Source organism: Haliaeetus albicilla, chromosome 17, assembly GCF_947461875.1.
Source record: "Haliaeetus albicilla chromosome 17, bHalAlb1.1, whole genome shotgun sequence".
In the NCBI taxonomy this organism is placed as follows: Eukaryota; Metazoa; Chordata; class Aves; order Accipitriformes; family Accipitridae; genus Haliaeetus; species Haliaeetus albicilla.
The window spans coordinates 11,664,071-11,688,557 of record NC_091499.1 but is presented as its reverse complement, the minus strand read 5'-3'; the positions used below and the strand labels follow the sequence as shown (position 1 = coordinate 11,688,557).

Genomic DNA, 24,487 nt, shown 5'->3' with positions numbered 1-24,487 from the left:
CTATAATTTAGGCCAGATTTCCAATAATATTTTGATTTGATGACTCCGAAGTATGAACTTGAATGGTCAGATTTCTGAGCACCCTTAAGCATAGGGTGCTTAAATAGCCGGAGATGCCAGCAGAGAGGCTCACAGCCTTGCTGCCCCTTTGCTGCACCATGCACCTCCTCTAGCTGGCAAAACAGCTCTGCAGGGCGGCATTTGCTGTATTTGCAAGGTAATTTGCTGTATGCAGCCAGGTAATGGCTGGGTGCACATGACGGCACCCTTGGTAGACACATGCCTGAAGAGAGACAGGCAACTATATCCAGAGCGTCAGAGGTTTAATACAAAATGTTGTAAGAAACAAACAAAAAAATGCTTGCATTGCTTCAGCACCACAAATTTAAAGTTTTCTTTGAATAAAAAAAGCCAACAAAACTCTTTAGGTTTCACATTTCGCGGGTTGTCCATAATATTAGCACACAGCAGAGGCAGTAATTATTTTTTAAAGAATAGAGATACATAAACTATGTGCCAGCCGCAAAATCTCAGGGGATGATATATCACTTGCCCTCAGTCTCCACAGCCTCTGCTTGGAAGCCCATTTTACCAGTGTCTAGAACATAACTGGCCTCTGCTGTGAGTCAGGAAGAGCATTTCTAGGCCCATACTCCAGCCCCATCATCCTTGGGGAAACATGCCTTGGGACTCTGCTGGGTCAAAAGCCCAGCTCTCATCAGGGTTAACCATTTCAGGCTTCAGTTCCCATTTGTTGTTCCCATTTACCTGCCCCGCCAGCCTTGTACATCTCAACTCTCCAGTCTCTCGGGCTGTGAAGTCCAAAGTGTGAGCAAAACTCTGCAGCCATGAGGAGCTTGCACAAGGTTGAGGGAACAGGAAAGATGAAAACCCAGGCAAGCTGGGCCATGACTGGCTGCCGGATGCTGCATCGAAGCAAGAATCACTGAACGGTGGACTTGATGATCTTAAAGGTTCTTTCCAGCTTAAATAATGATTCTATGATTCTAAAATGGGAGTGTTTCCAGAAAGGGCACTGGCTGCATCATTCATTCCTGACAGAGTTATGCAGCTGTTACTTAAGCCAGTCCTTGTCATGCCACAGTTCCCTGATAGTATCAGGAACCACACGGACATTTGTCAAAACAGGATGACATCTAAAGATAGCATTGAACCTAAGGGAAAGGAATTTAAAAGAAAACAAATCTCCATGGTTACAGTTTAGGGTCAGGAAAGTGTTCCCTTTGTGGGGAAACCTGACTTGGGTGACCTTTGCTGATAGGACTCCCGAGGCAGCACTAAGCTGCAGAGAGCCAGCAAAAGGAAAACAAGGGAGTCTGAGCAACAAGCGAAGGTATTTTAATGTTCAAGGTTGCACAGCACAGCTGCTGCAAGTCAGACACCCCTGCGGAGCCCAAGGGCTCAGCCTGAGGGGCTTGGTGATTTGTAGCCGCGGCAGCTGGAGCCCACACCCTGCTGCAGCACTGGCAGTGAAGGCGAAAACGCCAAAACCTCCACCGCACAGCCAAGCACCTCTACCAACCCACCCAAACACCCCGGCCAAGCCACAGCTCAGCAGCTGTGATCCAGCAATGCGCTGAAGCCAGCGTTAGGGTGCCTAGTGCCAAGCCAAACGCCACACAATGCAAAGCTTTTATAAATTAGCTCTGGCTACTCACACTTGTTTAAAATCGTTGGTGGGTTAACCTTGTACGAGCGTGTCGGGTGCTGGATGAGGTGCCGCTCTGCCTCACTGCTGCATCGCGTCCTCCCACGAGCGGCATGAAGGCAGCATAAGGTCAGCGGCTAATCTGATAGCGGTCGTGTGCCTGCTCTTGCCCTGCGGAATTGCAGCATGGGTTTATAAAAGCACTCAGGGCTTCCCGTGGCTTGGTGTGAGAAGCTGGCAAAGGCCAGGGCTTGCTTACCTGTGCACCTGGCACTCGGGGTAAATTGCCATCCCTGCGTGCCCCTTGAAGCAGCGGCTGGGCAACCATCTCGACTCTTGTCAAACCCTATGCGTTGGCTGGTCTCTATGCACAAGTGCCAAGCCTTTTGCTACAGCTCCATGGCATCTTCTCACTCAGCCCCTGCCCCTGGCCAGGAGAGGGGGGAACAGCAGGAGCGGATCACACCTTTCGCAGTCGCTCCGTTTCCTCCTGCTGCCCCCAGCGCCGCAGCATTGCTCTGGTTTGTGGCTTCCCTGGCCTTTCAGTGATCTCAGGTCTGACCTGGAGGAGGGTTCCTGCTGTATTGCTCAGCCTGAGAAGAGACGTTGCATCTCACTACGACCCTTTAACCATCATCACAGCTACCGCTAGGCAAACAGCCCACACGTAAGGCTTCTGGCACAGATGCAAGCTGGCTATGCTATCAGAGTAGTAAAAACATAATAGAAACATTTGTCTACCCAGGCAAATCCAAAGGGAGTTCTTGGTCTTCTCTTCCCTGCCTCCTGCATGCCTCTATTTCAAATCTCGCAAGCACTCAGGCACCTAGGTATCCATCTTTCACCACCATGTGAAATGATGAGACGCAAAACAGAAGGATGCTGGTGTGGGAACTGTTGGTACCATATGTCCCTGAAACTCGCCTGAGCAACATGGCTGAGAAAGTCCTGCTTTGATGATTTCAAAGAGAAAGTCCGTACAAATCCTCTAGCTCCTGAATTTTTCATGTGATATTTTTGGCTGGTGTGTCTTTCTCTCCCAAGGCACCTTGTGGCAAACTATGGCTGGATGGAGTTTCTGACACTCTTTGCAATACTCTGGAGGAGACAAATATACATAAAAGCATCACTTCCTTGCTGAGCTCAAAATAGTGTCATATAACCAAACTGTGATGAACTGATGAAAGTTTGTTCTGATGATGTAATCCCAACCACGTTAGGTAACACTGAAGGGTGGCATTGCCGTGGACACACAGATTTTGCAATCCTCCCTTTTCTAGCTTACTCACGCACTTTAGGTTAAATGCAGCTGAACTAGTCCTTCTATTTTCAGTAAAGTCCATCCTTGTGTTTCTGACTGGTCTCTGTCCTCTTACTACTAAGCAACAGTATAGTCTTAAAGTTTTGTTTTTACTGTACACAGGTAACGGACACAAGCAACAGGCTCAATATACAGAAGCAGTGATAAAATTACTACACAGAATAGTAAGTTTAGAATTGCACCTTCCACTCCAGCCAGTGGTGGGTTTCTCTGTAGCGTGAAGGAAGATAGTAAAGGTGCTTTAGCTCTCTAAAATGTACCTCTGTTAACACCATCCAGTGCTGTGACTGCTCTGGTGTCCCATATCCTTTTTCCCAAACACTAAATCAGCATTTCAGCTATGTAAACATTAACTATTTTTTTTTTTTAAATCAACAGTTCAAAGCATCTGACTAAAATTCCCTTCAGCTTTCACTTCCCACTCTTCTGACATCATCCTTTCAGTATCTCTCCAGCCATCACAGAGTCAAGCCAGAGGGGAAGACTGAACAAATGCAGAAACAGACAATGAACTTTCCCAGAATTTCTTCATGTGTTGCAAATAAGTCAGCCAGTAAAATGCAACGGAAAAAGACAAACTCTTTGCTATGTTTTTAATTTGCTACACACCTTCAAAACATGAGTTAAAACTACAAATGGTTATACTGTGTATAGCAGAACCAAACGCATGGCTGAGGTTACAAACAGATTTTATTGTTTACATGTGGCCACTGTGTTACATAAAGCACCCGACCATTTCTTTCCCCAAACCAGTTATATCAATACATCAGAAGGCACTGGGTATTTTGCAGTTGGTTTTCATTTTTTTTCAGAACTATGTTGCAATACAGTTTTTAGCACGGAAATTTATCAAAAGTATTTACAGTTGGTTGAAAGTTCAAAGGGGCAAGATAGAAATTCAGATTAACAGGAAATCTAAACAAATGTAAAGGAAAATAAGGATCAGATTCCAAAAACTTTCTAGTCTACATCGCAAGCCTAACAAATGTTCTTGATTTGTGTTGGTTGTTAAAGAAGTGTAAATTCCATGATAAATTGATGTAGCTCCTGGGATGAATAAAATCAATAATGTAATAACATTGAGTTAATACCAAGCTGACGTTGATTGAGAATGAGTGCATAGAATTTGAGGTCTCCTTCCATGCACAAGGAGATATTAGTAAATCAGAGCCAGATTGCCAATTAAACCTTGTTATTTCAGGGCAGACTAGAATAAAATAATGTGTGATGAAGAGAGTAGGCTGAGAGTAAAGCTATTCAGGTGGAAACTGAGTGTTCAGGGAGTCTATGATTCCTGAATGGGAGCATGTGAAGAAGTCAGTAATGCCCTCAGAAGGCTTGCAGAACCTGATTCGTTTGTGATGTCTTTTCCCATAGTTATTTCTACACAGGCAAAGCCAGTGGAGATAGATTAGAAGCAAAAGACCTTTACTCCAAGGAATGGGGCCCCAGTTCACAAATTAGTCTTTGCAATTTGTCTCTGATTTAGATGTATATTATTGCATTCCCTTAGCATATGGTGAAACTGGTTGATGAATGGTCTTGCTCCAGCTCATAGCCGACTTGTTCCCTAGGCATGTTCAGTATCCTTGCTGCTTAGATTTTACCCCTGTCAGGGGTGGAGCGTCAACACTGAGTGATCTCTAGTCCTCTCTTGATACTTTGCTCAGAGCAACTGAGAGCTAATGGAAGGAATTTTTCGCTACACTAACTTAGACTTCAAATCCTCAGTAAGGTTTAGATAGGTAGGAGTTACAAGGAAATTAAAAGAAAATGCAAAATAAAATGAGTGTGGGCAACAGAATGAGCAAATGAAGCCTGGTTTCTTCTGTCTTTCTCTCTGTCCCTCCTTTCCCCTTCCCTACTGGGACCCTCTGATATCTGGTAAGACTTCTGTCTCAGCAGAGGTGACATTTGAATTATTTGCTCCCCCAATTTTCTGGAAATTTAATGTAACTTTGATATCACTGAGGCCTCTACATTTCTGCCATACCTAGCTGGAGTTGGGCATCAGGGTCAGAAGTCACTGGGAGGGATGAAGAGGCAGACACATATACACAGGGCATGAACTGCAAGCCAGGTTTAAAAAAAAAAAAGTTCCCTTTATTATGATAAATGAAGTGGATTTGTTTTGAAGCAGGGAAGGGAGAATGACTGCACAAGCTCAGGGTGCTGCTGGGTCTCAGCAATTGCCTTTTGGAGCAGATGTGGGGAGACTGCAGGAGCAGTGTGAGGACAGGAGTGACTTGCCCGCAGGTATGCAGAAGGCCATCACAGAGCCAGACCTCGGGTTTGTCACTTCCAGCCCTCCGCCTTGAGAAAACACAAACAAAAGTCTCTCGTTTCCTAGTTTCCTACGGCTGTGACACACATCAGCTGGATGACTCCTCTGATAAAATATTTAGATATCTGTTCAGACAGATCACAACCTCCCCATCTAAAGAAAATCTCTCCCCGGGCAAAGACCCCATCACTGCCTCAATGAGTGATTCCTTCATGCCCAGGGTTCGCGGCAGCCTCAGACTCTCTGTGATGGCTGTGTTGGGATCTGTGCTGCACGCACCACTGGTGATGAATAATTCCTTGACCAGTTACCAAACTCTTCAGACTGACCCCTATGCATATATGCTCCGAGATGTATTGGACCAGAGGATTTCGCAGGATGACCACCTGACCTTGCTTCCAGTTGATCCCCTGCAAGTTTGGTCACTGGCCTCTGCAGAAGGGGAAGATGAATCCTCCGTGCTCCCCAGCGTTTCCTGTCTGATACCCATGTCTTCTAATTGCAATTCACTGCTGTGTATAACTATAGAGGCTGATAAGTAATGAGGGAGGGAAGATGTCAGACACAAATGCCCTTGAAATAAACTATTCTAATGATACCACATCGGGATCAAGAGAAACACATTATCCTCAAGTTTGTGTGAATGAACTGGGGTTATTTGGCAGCTCTGTAACTCATTCAGCTTTTTTTCCTCTGAGTAGAACACCAAACTCATTCATTATAGTTGGCTTCAGGGCTCTTGGGAGCCACCCTGAAAGCTCTCCATCTTCAGCATGGACAGCTAATCTGGACAAATAATTTCAAACAGTTTAAAGAACAGTTTGACCCCCTAGGTAAAATAACCGAAGGTTAAAGGGGCATCTTGGTGTGTATCTGCAGACAATATAAATTAAGCTGTTTATTCCTTCTCTCTGGAGCCTGTGCAAAGTTCAAATTCAGTTTATAAGCTTATCACCAAAATTCACTTTATAGAGTACCTTAAGCATAAACTCCCACTCAGTCCAATCAAAGCTTTTCCATCATGAAGCAGCTGAGCTACAATCAGTTCCCTTGTTCAGTCAGCCAAGTCAATGTTCTTAATCAGTATAAAAACATTAGAAGTCAAACGGTGGTTTTTAATAAAACTAGTTTGATCAGCTTCCAAGGAGGCGGCAGAGGTCTATGGAAAGAAACATTCCTGCCTGCTTCTAGAAAATGTATGTGAGCCCTGTAAAGTGCCAGGCTCCGAGAGGACCCTGTGGCTCGCTGATGACTGACCTCGTTATCCTGGGAGGAGGGCGCACCCCCTCACCCTTCACTCAATTCACCTCCAGCCTGAACTCTTTGAGTTCCCTACTCCTGAAAACTCATTTATCTCAGCTCCTTCCACTGGATAATAATCAAGCCCCATGGCTTTGCCAGAGATCAAAGTATGACTGCTCCAGTTGTCTCTGTTTCAAAATCTATTGCTTCTTTAGATGCTGTTGTTGCTTATTCAGACAAAGCCACCTTATCCAGAAAGGAAAGTCCACAGCAGCTGCGGATTAGACAGGGCAATGTTTAGGAACTAATGTATGCGGCGCAGCACCCATCTGTCTTTCTGGGCACTTGCTTAAGAGAGAGCGGACATACACCCAAGAGCATTGCATGGACACAAGTGGCTGTCCCCAACCGCTGCTTGTTGGTAGCGCTGCTACAACTCTCTTCCAAACACAGGCCCATAGGTGACAGCCTCTGCTCAGTGGTCATGCCACATACACCCAGACGTGCCCCACAGATCAGCACATCTGGCTGAAAGCTAATGTCTTCCTTTGAACTTATTGAACATACAGTTGATACTTCCAGTGGGACAGAAGGAGCTCCCTGAAACCCACACCCCTACAAAGCACAGACAGGGAGAAGAGCCACGTCCTGGGCTGTCTGGTCCAGGACATTGATCGGCCTGAGCACACCAGGAAATCAGTTATATTGTCCAAGGCTTCAGTGTGATTTGGGCTTTTGTCACACAGGTGGATCTCCCTGCATTACAAAATGGAAGAATCAGGACAACACTGACGGGCTCCCAACCTTCCTGATTCTTCTGTGCTATAAATTATCTTATTCCAGCTCTTCAAGCACCGACTTCCAGAAACCATTTTACTACCCAAAGAATAGCTCAGATATGTGCCTCTACATGGCTGAAATAGAGATGATCAAGAAACATTTATGGCACAAAGTACCAGTGGGGAAAATGAGACTGTTAGGAAATAAAATTATTCTCTGGATTAGCTCTGGACTGCAAATGTTTAGAGCCAGAAAATTAAGTGAATTAAATCCTGATCCATACAATTAAGTTACAGTAAGAAGGCAGCAGGGCCATTTTAGATTCATGTGCTGGGAAAAAGAACTAACTACTGAAGATGCACTTCTGCATTCATGACATCCTCTCCTCCCTCCAAAAGGCTGTTAACAGAAGAGGGTAATAAGACCAATGTAACTGAGACTGAGGAATATTGACAAGACCTATTCACACATGCAAACCATCAACAAACATTTCAACCAGGAAAACTAGCCAAATTTGGCAGGAGGAGCCTTTTTTGCCCTTGGAACTATGCTTGAAATGAAGCATTACTTGCAGTCATCAGCTTTGTTGGACACATTACTATCCCAATGAGTTTCACCACTGAAGCCATAATCTTTCTTCAGGATAATTTGGGCAGACTCTTCTCTCCCCAGGGAGCCATTAGGAGGCAGGAGGGATGTGTCCACACACCAGCTGGTGCCAGGAGCTGACTGATAGGAAGGAACCTCCAACCACAAGGTTGGAGTGGGGAAGAAGGAAGCATTTAACAGAAAATTTTCTTTTCCATTTATTTGTATTTTGATGGTTTATGCATCTGCAGATATTTGATCATTTTAAAGAACTTCAAATAAAAGACAGGAAAAGGAGCTGCCCCATCCTACCGGTTTGTTATGCATACTACCAATTCAGGCAAGTAGAACTACTCCCACAAAGCCTGAACAACTGAGCCCTAATCCATTCACAAAATAAGATCAGGAGGAAGAAAGCTGCTGAAGTTGTCAGTGATTCCACACTTTTGAAAATAGGAGCAGTTCCTTGGGTTCCTAAAGACAGACTTGTGATGAAATTTCTACACCCACTTGTTAAAATCTTTATCTGATGCCCTAGCAATATCCTGTGAGTAATCTCTAGCTTCAGGAACTACGTGGATCATGTATTTTTGTCCTGATGTCACTATCACTTTCATAAATAGAGCACAGTCCTGTTTTTTTCCAAATCTCCAACTGAGCAGGTGAGGTTGAGAAGATGCACATGGAAGCACACAAATCTCAAGAACCTCTCCCCCGGCTGCTGGCTACCTGCTGATAATCCACCCTCTCTCCAACCATGTCACACAATGTCTGTAAATCTACAGAAGTCTATAGACTATATGTCTAAGTGCTGCAGCCAGTGCTTTCTTATACAAAGTATTCAATGCAAAGGAAAAGGTAAGAGAATTACTAGCTAAAGAAACAGAAATGAAGCACTGTTGTATCTCATTTTTGCCTTGTTAAGTGCCCATCAGGCTTATCAGCTTTGCCTTGTTAAGTGCCCTTCAAGCTTATCATCCTCCTTGTGCATCCTCCTTTCTTATCACCACACAGTGACAGGCAACTCGGATTTTCCCTCTGCAAGCCTGATCACCTTACCCATATCACTGATCTCACAGCCCTGACCAGGTGTGACCACCCACCTTGGCACCCACACAGCCCATTGCCATCTTGGTGCTCCTGCCCAGCTTCTTCCTGTTTGCTAACAGAAGTATGTTTGTGCTCAATTATAACTGCCATGCTATTGAATTGCTGACAGATACAGGACAGGAGTTGAGTCAGGAGATTTCTAGGAATAGTACATCTTTCTTATGCTGCTGAACTATCTCGCTCCGAAATGCTTGTGAGTTAGGGATTTGAAGAATCCATTTGTTATTGTATCCACTGAGCAAGATGCATCCTGATTCTGGGTAATGAGATCTCCTCATTCAAATTTCTAAAAATGAAAAATAAATGCCTTGTTGTTGCAGTTCTTTGTAACATAATCAGTTGTCATTAAAGAAGGCAGTTGACAACCTGGTTTGGTTCATGTAAAGCCTGCCAACAAGACTTAGAGATGATAATTTTTGATGCACTGTTAACTCTTAGTCATGATATTTATTGCACTCTGGGTGAGATAATGACAGGTTTGATCCTGCACCTTTGAGAACAATACAGGGTTTGCCATATATTTCAGAAGAAACAGAATGGGGGGTATCATTCTTTCTTCATTTTTATTTCAGCCAAGTAAGAGGAATCATGTAGGACACCAACTGGAATAGTTCAGCGTAAAGCTTTCATCCTTCCCATCTCATGCTGGTCACTAGTTGTTGACACAGTTAACTAGTGACCTAGATATCCATAGGACAGTGAGACATGTCCATGTTGAGTGATTTTATCTTTGTTTTCCTACAGCATTTCTTGCACCTCCTCTAGCAGCCAGTGTGCATCGTTGTCTGAAGCATGATACCAGACTTAATCAGTTTGGCCTAGCATAGCAACCTCCATCCTCCTATAAATAAGGAGGGTGCGTTTCTTCTTCTGCCTACCAGGCTGGATGCAGTGCCTGTGTGAACACTCACCAGACAGCTCCCTCCTTGCAGCCTCCACAAAACTAAGTCCATGCTTCCCAGCCTTGCAGCACATTGCCACAGTCTGTCTCCTGCTCCGTGACCCCGGGCTTCTGGCAGAGCTGACCGGGCAGTCTTCGGCTGGCAAAGCGAGTGGATCTGGGAAGGCAGAGTGGCAGAAAGGCAAAAAGGAGTCAAGGGGGTGCAGGGGTTGTCTCACCCACCACAGGCACAGTTGCAGGATTGCTGCCTACCCATGCTCTGTCATCCGCGGGGCTGAGTGCAGTGTCCCTCCCATCCTGCGTGAAGAATGAGTTCTCTAATGCATCACAGCCAAAGAAACTTTGGGTGCCTGCATTTAACAGGAACAAAGAGTGACAGTGTCACTTCTGATTGCAGGCTGAGGAATTTGAACACAGCAGCTTTCACGAAAGCCCAAATAATTATGCAAGGAGTGAGAGTCACAAGACCTCTGATGAAAAAAGGAAAAGGAGGCATAGTCTGAGAATATAAGGCTCAGATCCTAAGAAGAGGATCAGGTTGTGTTTATGTAGCTAGGTAGGTAGTGTGAAACATGATTCAGATGTTTTTATGAGCCAGATCCATATAACTACAAACTGAATAAAGCTGCCAGACTTCTGTGCGGTTCTGTTGTGCTTTAGGGAATCGTCACACCCCTGATGCTGTGCTGGAGAGGAAGAAGGTGACTGCCCCCCCTCTCCTCCCCAGGGAAGCCTAACTTGTCATGCAACAGCACCCATATTTTCCCAACTAAAGGCTGCAGCAGCCACTTTGCCAGGAATGGGACAGCCACACCCCATCTGCAGAAAATAGAGGGGATTGCAACAAACACCGCGTAAAAAAATGTGCAGCTCATAATGGCTGCAGGCCACAGCAGGCCATTTTCTATCCTTCAATTAGTGATCTTCCAAATGACTCACCAGTGAGCATTGCATCAAGGGGTGCAATCTGCAAGGGCCATATCTAAGTATTCATTGACAGGACTGGTAGCACCACTTTTTTGAAGATTGCCCAACTTCTCTTTATAAGGTCCCATTTTCAGTTTGCTTACAGCTCTGCCAACCCTTTATCAGTTCCAGCTCACATGTTTCAAGCTTAGTGCCTGCGTACAGCTCACTGCCTGTTTGTTGGGTTTGGGGGTTTGGTGTGGTTGAGTTTGGGGAAGATATCTTACTTTCTGTTTAACCAGTTCAGCTGTTTCCAAGAGAGATTTGTCAAAAAAAAAAAAAAACCCAAACCCAACCCCCCCAAAAAAGTTGTGACTTTCTTCCTATAATTGCTCCCTGTGGCAGAGAACTGAAATTTGTCAGACTGATAGTCCTAAGGTCATGAATCTGCCATGAAAGTCCATGCCAAATGGACTCCTGGTGGTAATCAGATTGCAAAGGAGCAACTCGTCGTGTTTCAGCCCACACAGTAGTTGAAGCTGGTCCTTCCTTACAGCAGTTACCCCCAGCTGCAGTGATAGCATGGAAGCACGCTCATCTGCCTACAACTCAGAAAGCCCAGCAACTAGGCTGGCCAAAAAGAGCCTAATGAGAGAAAGCTGAGGAATCTGAGCCAAGCACTGGAGCAGAAGAGAAGGGCTCAGTCGCTTGGGGTTTCACGCAGTGACAGAGCAGGCTGGGGACCAACAGGGACTGGTCAGTCTCAGGCCCTCTAAATTGATCCCTGTTACCACATGGCACCTACTGCCTATTTGTGCAGCACTACGACATCATCATCGTGAACAGTGTTCGATCATCTCAGGAAGGGAGCGCTAAACTGAACAAGGCACGGGCATCAGGTGTGGGGAAGCAGGCTTGCAGGCAAGAACCTACCATCAGTGTGCAGTTTGTGGTCACCAAGGCATCCACTCATTCCCTGTGAGGGTGAAATCTACTTGGACCAAAACCAAGAAAATGACCTGTCAGCCTGTCATTGCTATCTGCCTCTGTCATCAGTTTTCTTTTAGTCCGGAGAAATGAGCCCTGCCAATTCGTACAAACTAATTTAGAAGAGGCTCTAACTAATTTCTGGAGGTTAATATGTTCCGTATGCTCTGGATAGATATGTGAGAATGATAGGCACGTGGCTGCTTCTCAGACTTGGGAGATTGTTACAGACTTGGGAGATCGTTACGCCAGAGAGCCACCATCAATCAATCAATTAGCATTGATTAATCAGAGGGGAGATGAAGGACAGCGAAGATGATACTGTAATCCTGTTTTCTGAACAATGGATCTGAGCATGTGTAAGCTCCAAGCATTCCTGAGCCATGGGCCCCGCAATATAAGGTGTCTGGAGTGGGATCAGAGACCGTGGTGGGAATAGCATCCTAGGGGAAGAGGAGCTGTATCTTGGAAGAGGAAGAAAGGCTTTCTGCAGTGAGACCGGGCAACTATGTGAAGGTAACTGTAATAAAAGAGTATGGATGATAGAAGTTAGGGGGCTAAAGCTGGAGAAGGGGAGGGAGTAAAGCAAGGGAGATATACTTGGAGGGGGGACCAGTGAGAGCCTGTCCGCTTCCCACTCTCCCCCTTTAAGGACTGAAACAGGACTAGAGAAGCTAGGACTAGCTCTTCCTACCTCCCAGGCCAGTCCCACCTGCTCCACGGCATATCGGAGGGCCCTTGCCACAGCCAGGCTGCAATGGGGAAAAAGCAGATACCAGTTCGTGAGTCCCCTGTTGGGGTACAGGCTGGTTCCCACAACTGCATAGGGGTATGATGGGATGTAGCCCACACAGGTATTTGCAGCACCAGAGGGCACCAGACAGCAAGGAGCAGGTGTTAACTGGATCCTTGGGGCTACAGAGCGAAGGGGCTAGGAACAGGGGGCTGAGTTGGAAAAGTAGACAGGAAAGGCTACATGTCCTCTGCTACTTCTACCACCTCTGAACTGGGGATGCCCATTCCACGCATACCCCAAATGTGGCTTTGCAGAAAGCGTAAAACACTTTGAAGAAAAGGGAACCACCAGAGCTACTTCACTTTGCAAGTGTGGTGAAGCTTGTGCTGTTGGGCTGTACGGTCAGCACTCGTTTACAACACTAGAAGCAATGACACACTGGGTAAACCTTTCACCCCTTGCACTGCCTCTTGCAGCCCCCCCCCCCCCGGCCTAATGCCAAAGATACCATCTCTACTCCCCCGGTGTCTGTCACTGAAGCCATTGGCCTCAGTTGTTTTCCTGCCCTCTGTTAACAACCGCAGTGGAAAGAAAGCCCAGAGGTGCTCCCCATGACACAGATCTCTGCACTGATACGATCATTTGAACACTGGAAAAATCAGGCTTCCTTTTTTCCTCTGTGTCCTTGTGCTCTGAAATTAGATTTCCTTAGATGTAGGGTAATTAATATGAGTCCTCTCCTCAAAAAAGGCACATCAGTCAGGCTACAGACCTAACTCTTCAGCTGCGTAACAGAGAAAAGTATTACATCCTTCCTACACAGCCTGCTCAAAACCCAGTCTTGGGGCTCTAGTAGCCTGTTGAAGAGAAGCAGCTGTGGCCAAAGCAGACTCCCAGTCTGGGAAATACTTGGGGGAAGAGAAAATACCCTACCTGGCATGATGATTTATGGATGCGTTCAGAGCAAGACTTTCAACTGCTCCCCAGCTGCAGGGCCATCTTCCTCTTCCTACCCTACAAATTAGATCCTCTAAGTCTCCCATTTAGCTTCTTTCCCACTAAACTTTTTAGTGAGGTCGCTTCATTTTTAGCCTTGGGTTTTGTCACAGTAACTGCTCAGAGCAATAGAGGCCTCCTTTGCAGGGCCTTTCAGCTAAATTAGCTGCTTTAGCTCCGACAGCCTCTCATTTAAACTCACCTCCTTACTGCTCTGCTTGGGTTTCACAGCAAGCTGCGCCACCAAGAGTGAAAGGATGTGGTCTACCAATCACACCAGAGATTAGAAACACCTTGTTTTGGAATGAAAACTAAGAAAAATATGAGGTTGCGGCTGAACAGGAATAAGTATTCAGAAAACCTTGATGTGTCATCTTAATCATCTTCCTATTCATGAACACACTTGAAACCTCTTACAAGGTTATGATAAGGAGTCACTCATCAGTGTTACAAAAAAACAAAGCGTTCTGTTTTTTTCCGAGCAGCAAGTTACAACATGCAAGTGAACGCTGTGTGCAGAACACTTTTCACCTCCATGTTCCCATCCAGAACTGTATTTACCCTTGATAAATGATGAACTATGTCCTACAGCTGTGCTACATATTTCAGACTAACAACGGCAGGAGTAAGGTCATACCGATTCTAGAGCGCTGTCTATCGAAAGAAAGGGACTCATGCTGTGTTATGTGCTCTGTATTTCATGCAGACCAGCCCTAGACCATTTCCCGAAGTCCTTGTTTTCCTGGGGACATGGCAACAGTTTATGTACACTGCTCTGAAGTTAAGACCTGGCCAGCTTATGTGTTTTTCCCTTCTTCTACCAAACATTATCTTGTTCCTTTAAACCCTGCTTAACCTTACTTTGGTTCCTGTTTCTCTGCAGGGCCCATACACCAACAAGAGAAGTGAAAGCAGCTATTTCTGTTTCTTTCCACTGCTCTGAACTGTGTCTGAATGCCTGAAAGTGCATAAGGGCCAGAGACATGTCCAAGAGGCTGACTGAACCTCCAGTTCCAGCTCAAAACAAAAGGGAACCTTGAACTAACCCTCTGGTGCAAAATTTCTAGCCCTCAAATACTAATTGCAGTTTTCTCTGCTGCCAGCAATGCATGGTCAGGCTGCACAGGAGCTGAACACTAAGGTTGGGATTCATCTCACAGAATGTTAGCTGTCTAAAAAATTCAGATGGTCATCTAGGCCTCCTCAGCGCACACAACACAGACACACAGAAAAAGAAGGGTTCATCACACCCATTTCATACCTATTTTGGGCTGGAACAAAGCATTCCTGGAAGGTGCCTCTTTGTCTCCATAGGGAGTAAAGACTGGTGTGGGCTAGATGCTGAGCTATCAGATGGCTGGGGTTGGGTGAGAGGCATTGAAACCATCTTGAACAACTATGTTTATCTGGGTCTTTTGCCAGTCTGTGCATTTGTATCCAGGCTATCCCAATGCTGTTACTTCCAAGGCATCCAGAGGGCTGTTAGGTGGTGCCTCCAGTGACCCCATGTCTCTGTTGCTTTCTGGCTGTTTTTGTTCTCAGGAAGTTACTTCCCTTCAACCAGGAACATGATTCTAGAAGTCCAAAGATGATGGGCTACATGGAGGAAAAAAAGGAGAGGTTACATCTCCCCCGCTTTTAATGGTGTCTGAAAAATGCCCAAAAGCTGCCCTTAAATGAGTAGTTCTGTGAGCAGTGTAACTGGTGACTCCTGATTTCCTATGGATTTCTGTTTACAGTTAAGTTCTCTATGCTTAATAACGTACAAATGCCAATTACAGCTTCTCCTGTGCTTGGGGAGGTCATAATGATCCACTCCCACATAAAGTGTCTGATGTCAGCCACGAGTTCTGCCTGGGCCTTTCCTCCAGTAAAGGCATATATAGGGTATATCTCTTCTAGAGACCTAGCTACTTTCCTGATTGGAATTGGCCTACAAGTTCAAAGATCTGGGTGGGATGGCAGAAATACACGGTTAGTCTTCCAGCAAATACAGCACGCCTCTTAAAAACACAAAAAGAACCCATTGGTACGGTGAAGAAGTAAACTAAGAATGGCAATACTTCTTTCTCTGCAAAACTTTCAGTGAAACGTTTTCTTCACCTCTGCCTTTCTTTCCCCGTTACATCACACCTTTGAAGGCACAGGCCTGGCAGATGGTAGGAAGAAAGCAGTTGGGTTTGTTATTATTTAGATATAGAGCACCTTAAAGTATGCTAGTAACTGCTGAGTCGTGTGGAGAAGGCTTCCTGATGGAAAATTGTGCCTCCTTTTCCAACGGAAAAAAAAAAGGAGGTACTTGGAAAGATAAAGGGCAATTCAGTCCTTTGAATGCTCATATCATAAAACTGAATATGAAATAATTACCATAAATGAGGCAACTAGTTCCTACACCCTCTGCAACCTGGATGATATCCTTCTGTGTCATCAAAATAAAAATTACTTGCAGAAAACACATTACTTACTACCTTATCACAGTCACCTGAGCTCACACATACAAAAGGAGAAGATCAGTCTTCTAAATCATCTCTCTCCGCAAAGAAATGAACTACAAAGATTTTAACTCTATTTCCTTCTCCAAAACTCCTGGCACTAGGACAGGCGTGTGATTTTATCCCTAAACAGGGTGTTCCTTAGGCTCTTTGCCAATTTAATTGGCTTATTCATATCCTTCCCTTCCAGATTACCTCAGGGTGATTTACATGTTGGAGGCCTATAAACACTGATGATTCAGTGCATGAAAACCAAAAACATTGTTCAATGTCTGACAGGGTCCTCACTGGCTTTTGCCCCCAAATTAATTGTTCTTATTGGAACAACCTAACATATAATCAACCTCTGACATCATCCTAAGGTTATACAGACAAAAGAGCTTCTAAAATACAATGGACTAATGTAACTTGGTTTTCACCAGTGTTGCCAGGTACTCTGCAGGAGCAAGAAACAAGCAAAGTTTTCAAATGGGAAGATACAAATGCTCCCAGCCCAGCTTCTTCAGTCTACTGGCCATTTTGAAGACTGTCTTCTGATTTTCCATGAATAAACCACTCAGACTGAGCTCTAAAGAAATGCAAAGACAATTTCATTTTCTCTCTCTGCAAAACATAACTTTTATTATGCATCTTTCAACAGCTACTTAATACGGTGTTACATAGAACGAGCAGGTGGACTTGCGGTAAATTCAGAACAAATTTCCTTCACATGTTAAACCTGAACTCTCTAGCAAGGAAATATTTTGCAGGCCAAATAAGGACAACTTTACCTCCACCAAATACAGGAACAAGCAAAGATTTGTATTCATGAACAAAGAAAAGGCTGAAAGAGGTTCATTTTGCCTTTTTATTGATAAAAGTCTTGGACTTGCATGTATCTCTTTGTGACATGAACAATTTTCATAAAATGCAGCAGAAAACTTGACAGAATATACTTCTCTGTATCTTTGGTAACAATTTAATATATTCTTGTCTCAGTACTCTCACAAAAAGCAGTCACTCAGTCTTCCTTAAGGGGAAGATTACTACACCCCATATTCAAACAGATTCCATTTTCTCCTTATATTATATACCACTGCAGTGCCTTTCCTAAGCAAGCTCCCTGCTTCTAGACCAAACCTATCACTGGCTACACAGCCACTCATGCAAATCCAGCACCCTTCTGGTAAGTTCCCATTTTGCTTTCCAAAAAAAATCTCCATGTTTAACACCCACCTCCCTAAGACCATCAACCAGCACTTTCTAATCCATTTCACAGCAAGATTTCCATATTGCCTTTAAAAGCCACAGGTTGCTTTGCAAGGCAGTCCTTGCCATTCTGGTACTTGTTTTCACAAGGACTTCGGTGTATCAGCTGCTAATAAACTCTGTATTCTTTAATAACAGAGTTTATGCACTTAAATACCTGCCGGAGGATGAACACATCTCCACCATTACAGCTGAAGTATTTCAAAGCCCAGCACTTTTAAATCAGCACAAATGCCTTAAAACTAGTTTCCCTGTTTGCCCTGACAATTGTGGTTACAGGTGTTACGCGCTTATAAGCTCTGCTTAGATATTAAAACTTGCACAGAAATTCACTCATATTTGCATTCACTGACTGTGTTTATCTACGAAAAATCTGCAATACATTTGTCATGCCCACATTGACTCTATACAACATGTTCATACAGAAGTTCCAAGCAACATCACAGAACTATTACAGTCCACATATGCAAATGCAAGTGAGCCACTGCATGAAGTTTTTAATATATAATACAGGAGAGCAAACATGTAATGAAATGGTGGGAAGAATGAGGGGTGAACACCCTAGAATTAAAGCATATATGTACATAATTTCTATAAATGGCAAGAGTGTTCCACTCCTACTGAATACTTTAAAAACCTTTATACCACACACAAACCAGAAAATAAGACTCAGATCTCACAAGAAGTCCATTATTGGACCTGATCATTTAGAGTATTAGAGAGGCATTGCTTAACCAAGAAAAATAAACCCAGCCCACACTCCAGACTCACTGCAGGAAAGTGGAGAGCTGGCAGCCCCGAGAATCCTCCTCTTTGATCCACAATGAAAAAGGATAATAAGGGCGTACATACTCACTCTTGTCTAGTTTTCACTTTCTTCAAGGAAAAGAGTTATGCTGATTCAGAGCTCCGGTCGTGGCCCGGGAGCATATTGTTCTTATACTCCCCACACATCAAATCTCTACTTCTCAAAAAGTTCTCAAGATTTTCTCTCCCTTTCCTTAATTCAATCAATTCTAGTAACAGACGCTTCTTTCTTGCTTGTCACCAAAGTATTTTAAGCACTTCAAATCCTGTCTTGTTTTATACTTGTTTCTAAAGGAGTCAGTTCTGGCCTTCAGCTCTTTGTTTTCTTTCAAAACCTTATTGAACGAGTTGTGCTCCTCTGCGTTTGCTTCAAGGACACCACGTTTTCTTTTGTCATGATAAGTCTCACTCTGAAATGTCTCAAGCATACAATCAAATGCAAAAATAAAACTATCTTTCGATTTATTCTTAATAGCATCCTGATGGCTGCACATTTCGGATAACCACCCGAAAGGACATGCTGGGGGTAACAATGCAGAAAATGATGCTGAATCCTTGCTTAGGCAAGGATTAATAGCTTAGGCAAGACAAGCCGTTCGTGTATTTTACTCGGGAATGTCCAGGTTATGGCTCTATATTTACAGCTTATGTTGCAATAGGGATTGACAGCTGCAGTAGGTCTGGCCCTCTCATCTGCACCGGGCCCACGTTAGCAGTGCCTTTTCTAAAACATTCAAGGTAAGCATGCGTCGAGCGAGCGCGGGTATTGTTTTGAAAACCTGCTCCTGCTTCCACCTAAGTCAACAGGAAAACAAAACAGTCTAGGAATCAGAGCTTTCCTTTCTTTCCTCTTATTTAAATGTCAACCAGTGTTTTATGTGGTTGTTTATTAAATAATGATAATACAATAATGCCCAGAGGCTCCAGTTAGGACTGGGAAGTCACTGCAGTGGGATTGTGCAAAGGCGGAGGAAGAGACAGCGGGCTGGGAATTGGACGGCTCCCCAGCAGCGAGGAGCATGGGCTGGAAGCCGGCTCCTCTCGGCAGGCGGGAAGGGCTGCTCCCAGCACTCCCCGCCACCGGCAGCAGCTAAGCCTTTTGTTTGCGTGGGAGTTTGATGTTACTTTAGTTTGGGGGTTTTATTCGTTTGGGGTTTTTTAATGTCGAGATATAGAATAACCAGGAAGACATACAAAGAGGGTTTCTTCAAAGTAGCCCAGCCCGCAAATGGAAAAAAAAAGAGTGTATGTAGATGTATATGCTAATTCTTATTAATTAAAACCAGAGCGCTGTGCTGGAGCTGTGCACAGGCTTTATAAGCTAATATTAAAACAAAGGGCTCATTCGTCTTCCACAGAAATTTCACTTTGGCAAAGCTCTGTTTGCTGCAGCGGAGTTACTCCTCGCTTCACCCCAATGTGAGCACAGGATCAGGCCAGGAGCCCTCACGAAGGACTTGAAAGCCAGTAATAAAACAAAAGGACAAACAGGAGGCACATGGGGAGGACAATCCTAAGGAGCGGGATAAGAACAAGCATGTTGCTCTTGGCAGAAAGCGACTGGCAAAAATTAATCGTGTAGCCAGTCTCTCGCTCAGTTCTTTTTGTTTTGTTATGAAACTGGATTTGTTTTTATTATAGAGCAATGGGATATATTTCAGCAGAGGAATCTGAGCTGGATAGGCTTTATGGCAGAAGTATGTTTTATGGGGAGATTTGAATGAAGGCAGCGTGGATTTGGTTCACAAGATGGGTGCAGTTGTTCCTGAAACAAAAAAGGGCAGCATGAATGAAAGCCCTCGGAGGAAAGCAGGAGGAGGGAAGGAAGGAAGCGATTAGAGGAAAGCTGGGCTGGACCAGAACGTGTGGGAGCAATGACACAAATCCTGAATTAATGCAGCAGCAGAACAATGCCAGGCCCTGAACGTGAGGCCTGAAACTGAAGGGATGAAAAACCCAAGAAGGGGCGAGATGCTGCTGCTCAGTGAGGAAAAAGGGGGAGGGCAGTGAAAACTATCCCCTGGAAGGGGGAACAGAGAGACCCTGAACTGAGCGGAAAGGAGAAGCCAAAGATTCCCCAGGAGAAACTTCTAGAAAGCTGGTAATTTATAAGCATCTTCAGGCTAGAGGTGACCTAAGTCTGGGGAAGAATTTTGGAAACAAGGTCTGAGGTGGGGAAACAGGTCGCTGGAAATACTTCACAGAAGAATGAGCATGGCCTAAAACCAGCTTTCGTATGGGAGAGAAAAGGGAGCAAATGAGCTCAGAGGGTGACAGAATTACCCGTGGTGGCAGAGAAAGGACGAGGAAGGGATCTGCCAGCAGAGGATGGTCATCTTCTTCTGTTTTGTGAACGGAAAGGGTATGCTAAGTGAAAGGTACTGCACGGGATTGGCAGAGGGGGAGAGAGATGGGGAAGCGGAGGGGTGGATCGATCAGAGGTGGAGCAGAAGGTTAAGCAGTAGGTGTGTATAGATGGTACAGTGCGGATACATATCGCCCGCCCGCCCGCGAAACCAGGGAGCATCCCAGAGGTCAGCTGCAGAGGGAGGGAGGAGGTTTTTGAGAACAAAATGTAGCCAGATACTATCTGAAAAAAAGAGAGGGATGGAAAAGACAGGTAAGATAGTGACAGAAAAGTTGAACCCTTAGTAAATGATCTGGGAAAATAAGAGTTTTAATTCAAGTCCTCAGTTCTTCATTGTTCTTTGTAGAAAACTGAGTTTAATAAAAGAAAAAAATTCAGCTGGCTTCCACTGAGTTTCCATGCAAAATTTCCAAAGAAGCAACAGGTCTGCAATGAAAAGTACATGCCCATTTCTTCAATGTGCACACCAAACTACACAGCTACATGTTGTGAGTGAACAGAATGGATGGTGTCTCAAACTTCCTCCTAGACTTGAGGAAATTAGCAGGAAATAGTTAATATGTCTTAGTTGTCACTGTGTCCTATGCTGGTTTGTTCGCTAACATACTGGCACAGAAGAAAAGCCTGACCTTCACTACATCTCAGCCTGACACAATCATGTAAGCTCACAGAGAATCTGGGCTCCAGCCCACCGCAATAGCGGAGAGACATTCACAGCTCTAAGTGTGTTTGACTTAAATGGCTCTTAATTCACATGTTCTGTATTACTCACATGATTAATATTTGGCCTGTAATTTTTTTCACCATTCCAGTTCAATGTATTTTTAGTTGACTCGATTCTACTCTCCATTTAATATGTAATACCATGCTACTCCTTTACCCTTATAATCACTTACGAAAAATTAATTGTTCTACAACGATATAAGGGAACATTTTGGAAAAAAATCTTTGTATAAGAAGTGCACTTCTCCATTCTGCTCAAGCACTGTGGCAGTTTTTTAAGATCGAGAGCAAAGCAGAGTTTAGTTTGGTGCAAATTTTCTCCAAAGTTCAGGCAGGGAATGCTATACGTGAAGTTTAAAAATGTGAATTCGTTACAATAGAAAAAGGAAGGAAGATAACAGACAGGCATGATGTAATTGTTTGTGTATTAAAATGTTTGACAGTGGAGGGTAAAGGTGTGCAGGACATGGGGACATAAGGCGTTCTTTCTTTAGGCTGCAGTAACATTTTTAGTACCTCACGACACTGCCCTCCCTATACCCCATTACTTTTTTTGGTGAACCTACACAAGGTTGTGATTGACAATGGATGGAAAAGTGCACTGATCCACACTTTGCTAGTGCCGACACTTTCCTGAAATTGTCGAGGTAATTGCAGTAGTCAGAGCTGCAAAATTTTACTCACTGCTTCCAAATTATTCTATATCCAGGTCTGTTAGCACAATTCATGCATATACACCAGTGAGTTTAGTAATTTTCCTTTTATAGCCTCAATGTATTATTCTGAATATAGGTGAACTGACTCAAATGGGTTATTACTGCTTCACCTCCTTGCAACTAAAAAGTTTAGTTCCACTGTGACTTCACTGTTGCCACCTTTTATCACAGAATGACTGCAAAGACTTCCTGGGTCATTCACATTAGTCTCATGCCACTGAAAGCAACCATACTATACAATCCATTTTCTTAAAATATTAAGCCTTATCTAAAGGCCACCTAAGCCTCACCTAAAGATCTGGGCTTGATTTTGTTTATTCTCACCCATACTACTGCTACGGGAAGAGTGCTCTGGAAACTCATTCCTCTGGCAGTTATAAATCTTCCTCTTATTTCCAGTTTGGGTGAGGTAACTGACAGTTCCTGTATCAACACAGTCTGCATCACTAAAATAGATCTTAAAAATCCCTGAACTTATCTCCTTCTTGTGCTTTATAGAAAAAATCATAGACTTCAACAGTTGTTTGGGTGGGCCAATAACCTTGAACTAACAATCCTTTAACTTCTTGCAATAAGTAAATTTTCCATTTCTGTTTTCCTAATTGGCTCAGTCACCTTTTTTTCTGGACAAGTTCTGGTTTTAATTAATCTTTTCTGAATACCTATGAGTGGAAGTATATACAGTATTTTAGAGGAAATAGGTGTTTTGGATGTCTCTCATATTGGCAAATACACCTCTGTATTTCTGCTGGAAATACCTTAGTACCAAAAAATGTATTTGTCCTATTGAAGGTCACTGCATGTTGCAGGTTCAGATCATAATTTTTGGTACATTTTACCAGCATAAGTCAGCACCTAAAGAAGCAGAGCTGACCTTCACTGACCTCTAGCTTTCGTTCCTGTTCCTGTGTATCCTTTCCTTTTTGCCAGCACTATCTGACTGTATAGCAAAGCAGATTAAGAAATTTATTCCATTTTTCTTTTGGCTGTTTTTCCTACCTGCACACAATTCCTGCAGTAATCCCCATTTTTTCAACGTAACTAGTTCTTTTTCACTCGGCACCACACAAACATTTCACTGAAGTCCTGACAGATAACCTCCACTGCATTTTGTCTACAAAATCTGCAACCACAATGTGTGCCTGACACATCAGTAAGAAACCTTCAGTATGCTTGGCCAAATTCAAGTGGAACAACTCTGCTTAAAGTGACTTCTGCTCACTCGGGGTGAGATGGAACAAGCCCTAGAAAACAGCTCAGCTAACCAGTGGTCCTGTGTTTGTGAGCATGACGGGTTAATGAGAAATGAGCCACTGTGTGAAGTGGGACGAATATGGTTAGACGGCATAAAAGAAAATACAAGGACTGTGATGTGGACCCTGCATCAAATGAATAGGATGTCTCAAGGAAAAGGAAGAGGAAGCAGAGTCAAGGTGGTATATAAAGAGAATGAGAGGAAGACAGCAAAAAAAAAGAAAATGAAAAACAATGTGGGAATGGAACAACAGCAGAGGAAGAAAAGAGAATGCATAAAGACTAACATTTGGTCAACTACGACACCTCTGTTCCAGTCCCAAAGCACTACACTGAAAGGGTTACCTTCCCACCCCATTCAGAGCTGTACAAAGGTCAAAACGTTGTCCTGTGTCTGGACTTGTCTTTTTAACAGGTGTCATGCTTGAAGTGCAGATCCAATAAAATCTAGCACAACACCAGTTATAAATAAGCTCTCCCATTCCCAGTATTAATAAAATTTGTGGGTACTATTTATTTTAAAAATATGCTTATAATATACAATTTTAAAGGCACCCCATGTAGCACATAACAGGACACTGCAAATTGGTTATATAATAAGTAAGTAGAAGAAAGAACAATATAAACAAGTGGTTTGCAGCCTTGACCCTATGGTGTTTCCTGCCACAATGAAAGTAAAAACACATGTTCCCTGACAACCATCAAGCACTTTGTCACTGCTGTTGGACATTTTACTGCCTTAGGGCTTATCTACACGCAAAGCTACATTGGTTTAGCTGGGTTTAATTTGCTGCAAAGGGCTGTGTGAATTCTTACTTCGACTTAAATCAGACTGACTTCAGTTTAGCGCAACAAATTAAGGGTCAGATAAAGCCTGAGTAACTCTGTTGATTAGGACAATCATGGTTCTAATCAATTGTTTACAATTATAGTGCTGCCTGCACTGGCAAAAGCTTGCTTTCTAGCAGCTTATCTTGATGAAGTTTTGAAGTCCTCAGACTGTTTTAATTGACTTAAATTGTACCTGAATGGTCCTTAGGATCTGGTGTTACATGAGTTAAAGTAACCAAATCTTTTCTGCAGCTGAAGGCAGAATATATATATAAAAAAATGTTAAGTTCAGTGGGCAAGTGCTGGTTATTATAAATCTTTTTTTTCAATATTGCACTCAAACACAGGCACTTCTCAGCATACAGATTAAGGCAGAAGCAGCTGTCTGAGTTCTGTGCAGGCACAGGGCATTCCAAACTAAACAAGTGCATCATACACATGCTGAGAGACACCCAGAGTTTCCTTCATTCAAAGCCTGCAAGAACAACTTTGCCTCAGTCTCCTGGGTGAAGTGCTTGGTAAGAATAC

General features: G+C 43.8%; 1 long non-coding RNA gene across 1 annotated transcript; it reads right to left on the bottom strand.

Annotated features, from left to right (window-relative positions):
• Nucleotides 1–7,310: 7,310 nt before the first annotated feature.
• Nucleotides 7,311–16,576, bottom strand: LOC138689550 (uncharacterized). The gene is made up of 3 exons (XR_011328408.1): nucleotides 16,432–16,576; nucleotides 14,782–15,116; nucleotides 7,311–10,052 (listed from the first exon to the last, which is right to left on the bottom strand). It is a non-coding gene; the product is annotated as an uncharacterized lncRNA (long non-coding RNA).
• Between the last annotated feature and the right edge of the window lie 7,911 nt (nucleotides 16,577–24,487).